The sequence below is a fragment of the Nuphar pumila genome, chromosome 12 (assembly GCF_984573655.1).
Source record: "Nuphar pumila chromosome 12, dmNupPumi1.hap1.1, whole genome shotgun sequence".
NCBI classification, from domain to species: Eukaryota; Viridiplantae; Streptophyta; class Magnoliopsida; order Nymphaeales; family Nymphaeaceae; genus Nuphar; species Nuphar pumila.
This window is the reverse complement of record NC_143260.1, coordinates 8,334,483-8,342,260: the sequence shown is the minus strand read 5'-3', so window position 1 is coordinate 8,342,260 and position 7,778 is coordinate 8,334,483. Positions and strand designations below refer to the sequence as shown.

The 7,778-nt window shown below is 37.1% G+C and overlaps 1 long non-coding RNA gene across 1 annotated transcript; it reads right to left on the bottom strand.

Annotated features, from left to right (window-relative positions):
• Positions 1-450: 450 nt before the first annotated feature.
• Positions 451-6,409, bottom strand: LOC149819883 (uncharacterized). The gene is made up of 3 exons (XR_016426341.1): positions 6,286-6,409; positions 3,027-3,120; positions 451-810 (listed from the first exon to the last, which is right to left on the bottom strand). It is a non-coding gene; the product is annotated as an uncharacterized LOC149819883 (long non-coding RNA).
• Positions 6,410-7,778: the final 1,369 nt, after the last annotated feature.

Sequence of the window (7,778 nt, the reverse complement as noted above, 5' to 3'; positions counted from 1 at the left end):
TTGTGAGTGCTTGAATACCTGCCCATTTTCAATGTTCGGAGATTTTTTGGCAACACCAACAAAGAAGACCTGCCTATTCTATCCCTAAGTGGGTCAGGTCAGGCTAACCCTAATGGAAATCCGTCAGGGATCCCTCTGATGCTATTCATTCATGCGATCAATGGCATTTCAAACACCTTCAATGGATAGCTTACCTCCTAGATGGGTCCCAGTAATTTTCTCAGTTTTGATGCTCTAGCTGTATGGCATCTAGAACACACCAAAATGTACGGTTGAAAGCAAAGATAAAAGACGGATGTTTGGATGCCCTTCATACCATCATCAGAGAGACACCTGACCTGATCCACTCTCATTCCTTATGTACCGAGGCATAGACTACTCCAGGAAAGTCAGCAATTATTAATTGATTTTTACATCAAAACTTACTTTCTGTAGCACTTAGATACCTTTTCTATTCATGCACATCTATCTTCAATGAATGAAAGAACATATGTATAAGCAAAATGTTTTCCAAGTAGGCCCAAGGAAGAAGATAGGATGTTAAAGCATATATGGCATCAGGTCAGGCTTGTTTTCATAACATTGGAATAATCCCCAACATTTACAGCCAAAGGATAACCGACCTCACTAAGTGGACTGAGCTTCTCGCTTGCATACTCAAATTCATGCGTCAGATTGTCCATGGTCCTCTTTATGCTAGACATGTTCAGTGTGCTTAGTTCACTAGTGGAGATCCCGACCATCGTACTTTTTGGAAGAAGTGGATTATTGAGCATTTCTTCAGAGTGTCTAGTGTCAGCACCTCACGTCCTGCAATGGAAAAAAACAACCAAGTCCCAACAAGAACCCACTAACATAAATGTGATTAATGGAAAAAGAAACAAAGGAGGCCGTCAATAATTTCATGGCACCTTGTATCTGATTCAGCTAGGGGTATCTCTTATGTTGTGGTCACACACATACATACATATGTAGAAACCAAGGTTACCAGGAAACGAAATGGATACGAGAAGCGATGCGTGAAGCGGAAGTGGGGAAGCGAGTGTTAAAAAATGGTATAAAGCGAAAGCGAGATACAGTTGTGAAGTGATCATACAAGTGCATGAAAAATGAAAAAGAAGCACATAGAAAGCAATATAAAGCACAAGCATAAGCAATTAAGATATGCCGTGAATACAAATATAAAATGAGATAAAACCAACATGCAAGTTTGTTATAAAAAAATTATAATGTTCTAATATGAAAAACATAAAAAGTGAGAGAAAAGCGAGTGAGAAGCGAGAGGGAAACATTAAGGAAATAAAAGGGAATTGATTTGAGAAACAAAAAGGAAGCAGGCTTCCCACTATAGAGAATCGAGTTTCCCATATTTCAGAATCAGGTTTCCCAAAGCTTCCCCTCCTTTCGGGGAAGTGAAGAGTTTCCCACTTCTGAAGTGAGCATTCCCATGTACGAAGAAGCTTCCAGTAACTATGGTAGAAACATATATATATATATATATATATATGATTTATTTATTTTATATTTGCATTTATGTATTCATAAATTTATATAATAGGTGCTAATTGCTAAATCAATTTGGATCTAATCATTGTAGAGGGCCTGAATTTCTACAAAATTGTTAAGTGGTGCAAATATAGGAGTCAATGTAAAATTTAGAAAACCACTTCTACATCTATTAAAGAGTTTAGGAAAGTTTTCAACAGTTAATTTTTATGTAGCAGTAAATTTATCCAAATCACGAGTACATAATAAAAGTGGGCCTAGATTAGATTCATGTCAAACCCGTGCAAGTGAAATAAATGTACTGTTTTTTTTTTGGGTTTTTGGTTTTACTATGTTAGTCTCAAGTAAAAGAACAAGCCTAAAAGCACTCTACTTGTATGTCCCTTTTATTAGTAATTTCTAACCACACAAGTTAGTCATTGGATGCCAACAAATCAATAGGTAAGTGGATACAACCACCTGGAAAGACCTATCACTATATATACACGAGTGTGTGTATGTGGCCTCTGTTCTAGAACCAAAGCCACATATGTCATTTGCTTAGTTTTCCTAACTCAATGTCATTATTTTCGTCTAGTGTTCGAAATCCATAACAGTTTAAATCTGCATTCATTCTTTAATAATATTTGCCACAGATTGCAAGCTATAGGTTAACCTCAATATATCATGTACTGACATCTGCGTGAACAAGGAGACGACACCCACTGTCTGTTAAATAAAGCCCAAGATATCACTGGAACCATGCGTGTATTCTTCCACCAGTCATCACTGCTTCCTCAGTTAAACACACTACAACAAATAGATTACTAGAAGCATGCTCTTAACATATGCCACAGTCACATTATGGACCATATTATTAATTATTGTCCATATGTATGAAGCTCCTCACTTCTTTGATATGTAACTTGATTTTCTAGTTTCTAATCGATTCATCAGTGGAGATATGATGGTCAACTGTGACATGGCAACTGGTATAGGAAATAGATGAACCCTAACAGGCATGAAGAAAACCTAGGTTAAAGAAAATACATGTATAGAAGATTACACAGCATCTTGAGGAGCATTTAGAAAAAAGCCAGGGCTACTGATTAAAAAGGAAGGAAACTTTTGGATAATGATTTTGCTATGAATGGCTCACAGTTGATCAAAGCAAATGAAATGAATATCTTACAAGATAATTTAATCACTAATTACTAGTCCATACTGATCCAGTTTGTCTTTTATACTTGTTTTATTTCAACTTCTCTCAGGGCACCAATAACTTTAAGGCTTAAGCCATATATTTGTTTATAACTGCAATAAGATATAAAATAATTGTATGTTCAAATGTGAAAGGCAACGTCACTGGTCCAAGAGTAGGTTCAGCAAATCAGACAGCTCAAACCCAACTTCCAATCCATAAATGATCAAGCATATAGTAGTGATTTAGGTAAGCATATCCCAAGTTACATGTTTTGATGTTGATACATATAAAAAAGTATTAAAGAAACAGAGTTAACATCTTTAGTGATTTTAAATACCTGCATTCCTTGAATCCATAAAAAAAAGAAAGCAGGTCCACCGCCTCTATTCTTGAAAGCTGTAGGAAGTATCATTTGAGGCCAATCAGATACTCTGCAGGAAAGACAGGCTGAGTCAACAGATATTATTCTCAACTGAATGACAGCAAAGTACCTAAGATGTTTTAAGCATTTCAAGCATGAAAAATATAAACCAGAGATCGGTTTGAGTGGAGGAAAACTGTCATTCATATTCCAAGAACCACCAATTATCACAGTTCTTAAGAAAGGATTTTTTCCACCCTTGAATAAACCCCAAGATTGGTGCTCACTTTCTCATTCCATAAATGTGTCGTGCACAAACACGATGATGTTGACCTCTACTTCCAAACATTAATCTCAACTTAAAGCATTTTATACTCAAAATGTACTTGATTGCTAATAAGACAAAGTAATCAAGTTTTAAGAAGGTTATGTAATAACAAAAAAAAATTAAAAATCCAAGAAGATGGTAGATGATCATAAAGAAATCATCTTCAGTGTAGAAGCTTCTGCTTTTTTATGAAAATTCTACTAACCAACAAACGATGATTCGAAAATGGAGAAAGAATTTCATATTATCCCTTCATGAACCTTCTGTGTATTTCACCACACCAACACTATTGTGACCCTTGCATTCTTCTCTTGAGCGTGACTTGATTTTTTTTCCTTTGGAAAATTTCTGCTATATCTCATACACCAATATAACCATCTTCAATAGAAAGCAGTTAGACATGGTCAGTCCCTTCCTCTTTCAGTACACTGGATCCAGGTTAAGCATACTTTTTGATGCATACCTCATCAATGATTTCACTGAATCTGCGCTTTCTAGTGACATAATACATGGTGTTTGTATTGCTACTAAAGTAAGCAAGAGGCTCCAAAAATATTCATTATTTGAACAGCAGTCATGTTAAATATTAAAGCAGTCTAGATACATAAGAAATGAGGCATTTTTGACACGCACTCCTTATTTTGTATCTTTTTAGCGATCTGAAATGTGACTTCAGCTCATAATTTGTTTAGAACATATCATATCAAAATCCAATTTTATCAACTAATTAGATATAGCATACTCTTTCATGATTTGAAACCATATGGTTAGTAAATTCTCTAGATTTTGGACCATCATATGTCATTGTCAAGACATCCACTTGAATGGCCGCCATCAGTCATATCTTCATGAATTCCCATTTTTATGCCCACACAATTTATATTATTGCACTTCTGCTATATCCAACCATTCAATATGAATGGCAGATGTATCATTCTATATCACAAACATGGGCCTACTTATTGGGAAATATGGGCAGGATGTGATATCATAGAAAAAAGCTTCCACTAACAAGTTGACTGCACATTTGTGCCTGAGTGCTCCAGTACAGAAGCGGATCAGGTCATGCTGAACATGAGCGTTTTTTCTCATGCTGACATCGTGGCCATCCGATTTGCATTTTAAAAAGCTCAAAAGTCAACAAAACCACGTGGCATTCATCCAAAATGCAAACAGACGGCCACGATGTCAACATGAGCAAAAACGCTCATGTTCAGCATAACCTGATCTGCGCCCCTCCAGTACCCTTTCCGATGTCTGAAGTAAAACCAACAAATCAGCCCTGCCTAATCTACAAAAGGAAGGCCACAGATCCCCATGCAGTGGAATAAATATAGTGATTTTTTTGTTTTGCTACTTTAATCTCTAATAGAATGTAAAAGGAATAAGTAACTCTAAAAGCATTCTATCTGTATCCCCCTTTAATTAGTTAGTTCTGATCACCCCATTTAGTCATTGATGCCAACAAATCAAGAGTAAAATAAGCGAGTACATGTGCCTGGAGCACCCTGTCATTACTATATGTATAAAGATGGTGTGTGTGTGTTGTGTGTGTGTGTGTGTGTGCATGTGAGTGTGAGTGTGAGTGTGAGTGTGAGTGTGAGTGTGAGTGTGAGTGTGAGTGTGAGTGTGCGTGTGAGTGTGAGTGTGAGTGTGAGTGTGAGTGTGAGTGTGAGTGTGAGTGTGCGTGTGCTCACACCCTGATTTTCATAAATCATGAATTTGTATCCGATGTATGTATCATATCATAGTCCATGTTAGTGTCTATAGGTTGTGTCATGGAGGTCGTTGCCACCATTCCCAATTGCATCAGATTGCGCTTACCTAGTGACAGACAAAGCATGTATATCTAGGAGTTGCATAAGTCTTGCGTCTGTGAAGATCTAGATGTTCGTTATTGGCCGAGATTGTAGTTTAATAATTCCTAAAAAAGTAGATTTTAAGATGCCATATCTCAATTTTCCAGCAACAGAATCAACTTCTTCATTCTTTGAAAATCTAACATCCAGCCCTACATTATATTTTAAGCACATAATCTAATCAAGAAGATTTTTGTTTTCTTTTTATAGGTTTACAGCAAGTCAAAACTGCAGATACTAAGTAATTAAGAAGAAGATTTAGTCATCAAATTTATATGAAATAGCTGTTGTTAAGTTTTGACAGTTTTTTGCTGCACAACATGTTGCATTGAAAACTGCCCACGTCCATGCCCCAGAGCATTCATTCATTGCTGCACATTTCACCCTTAACCATGCTTGGCACTTTAAGTATTCAAATACTTAGTTCATAATTAGATTCATGCGATTGACTGAATACTTCAAAACCATGCACATAAAAGATATAATAACCCCATGAATCTACTTGAGTTAACTATCTTCATGTAGAACTCAGAAAAACAAATTCTGAAAACTAAAAGAAAGTGAAACCAAACACCATAAATACTTTCTTGCACTTCCCAGAGACAAACCATACAAATTAACCATGAACCAATTCATCTGGTGTCAAATTAAAGATCAAAACTGCTTTCCTCTACTCAACAAGTGATGTTAAGTAATACCAACAATGAGCATTTTATATAAACTAAAAAAACCAAAAAAAACAGAAATCTCTTCTCCAATTACAGATGGAAACAGAGAACCAAAATTAGCAGTTTCCTCCTATAATAAACAGAGATGTTGGCCGACACCAGGAAAGGGAATTCCTTCTACGATTGAATACCAAAATCGTTTGATTTCATCATCAATCGATTTTCACCAACACCAACATGGGTGTTTCATATACAAACAACTGTGAAATTGAAATGGGTATTCACGATTTCTATCTTGCGTTACCCTTCTTTGTGAAACTTAGCAATTTAGCACAAGTCGTAGAAAAAAGGAGCCAGAATGAGGGGAGGAAAACACCAACGTCGATATAAAGGTGAGATGGATTTCGGTACTGCGAACGCCGGCCTACCCTTCAATCTCGAATCAAGCCCGTCTATCCTCGCGTTAGGAGGAAACCAAGAAGGCGAGAACAAGCCAACGGAGAAGATGAAAAAGAAGCAATTTCTGTCACAAAGACACGTATACGAACCATGGCTCGTCGCAAGCAGCATAATTTTTTTGAAAAATACGACTCGGTGTAATTGGGTCAGGTATACCCGACCCGAACTAATTTTAATAGACCATAAGTTCAGGTGGGTTCCAAAACGCAGACCCATAACGAAAATGGGTCAGGCATTGGGTATTATAAATGAAGACCCATACCTGTTTGGACCTAACCCTGGATTTATATCAAACTCAAATGCTTTCACATAATGTAAAACCGAACTGACTCAAAACTGAACGATTATGTACCCGAAACTGTTTTATTCTTGGACTGACCCAGACTCGAACTTGTTTTGTACCTGAACCCAAACTGATTATATACCCATACCCGTTTTATATGTGAACTGAACCCTTTGAAACCGACCCACTATTAAAACCAGAACCCGATTTTGAATATGATATGTAACTGAGGTCTTTTTATCTCAAGTTGAAATGATTCGTTCATATTGAGAAATTCAAACAAGATCTAGAACTGAATTAGATTGGGTCGAGTTTGGGTCTAACTTTTAGACCCCAGTTTAGAATCAGGGCCTGGTAAGACCCGACCCGAACAAGACCTACTTACACAAGGATATTAATTTTTAAAGTTTTTAAATTACCACTACAAGAAAAATGCTAATTAGCGACGAAAATTTACGACGAAATTTTTTTGTCGCACATTTGCGATGGATTTGTTAGAGAAAACTATCCGTCACTAACATTCGAATGATTTTTAGAATTAGCGACTAAAAAAATTCTGTCATGAATCTGTCTCTAATTCGCGAAGAAAAAACTTTCATCGCTAATTTGTCGCTACTTAGCGACGGATTCGTGACGGAAAAATTATGTCTCAAACTCCGTTGCAACTTAGCGACGAAAAGTTTTTCATTGCGAATCCGTCACTGATTAGCGACGACATTTTTCCATCGCTAATTTCTAATACAAGAAAAACGTTAATTAGCGACGGAAAACTCCTGTCGCAACTTCACGACGGATGAACGACAAAATTTTTCTCTCGCTAATTAGCGACATAATTTTTCCATCGCTACTTTTCGATTTAAACCGACCCATCTAGGGCGCAAAATTTTCCCTCTCTCCTCGTGCGAAATTTAAACCGACCCAAAAGTCGTTCAATTTAAACCGGTTTTGGGCAAGACATTCGAACGAGGACGATTTCGTGGCGGAGGAACGCTAGGAAGAAGAGGAGTCGGAGTCGCCGGCGCTGGAGGACCAGGCCGCCTCGACCTCTTCGGTCTCGAACGACTCTTCTTTTGACGGTTTCGTCGACGTTCTTAACGACAACAAGCTTTCTGTCCCGGTAAATGGTTTTCT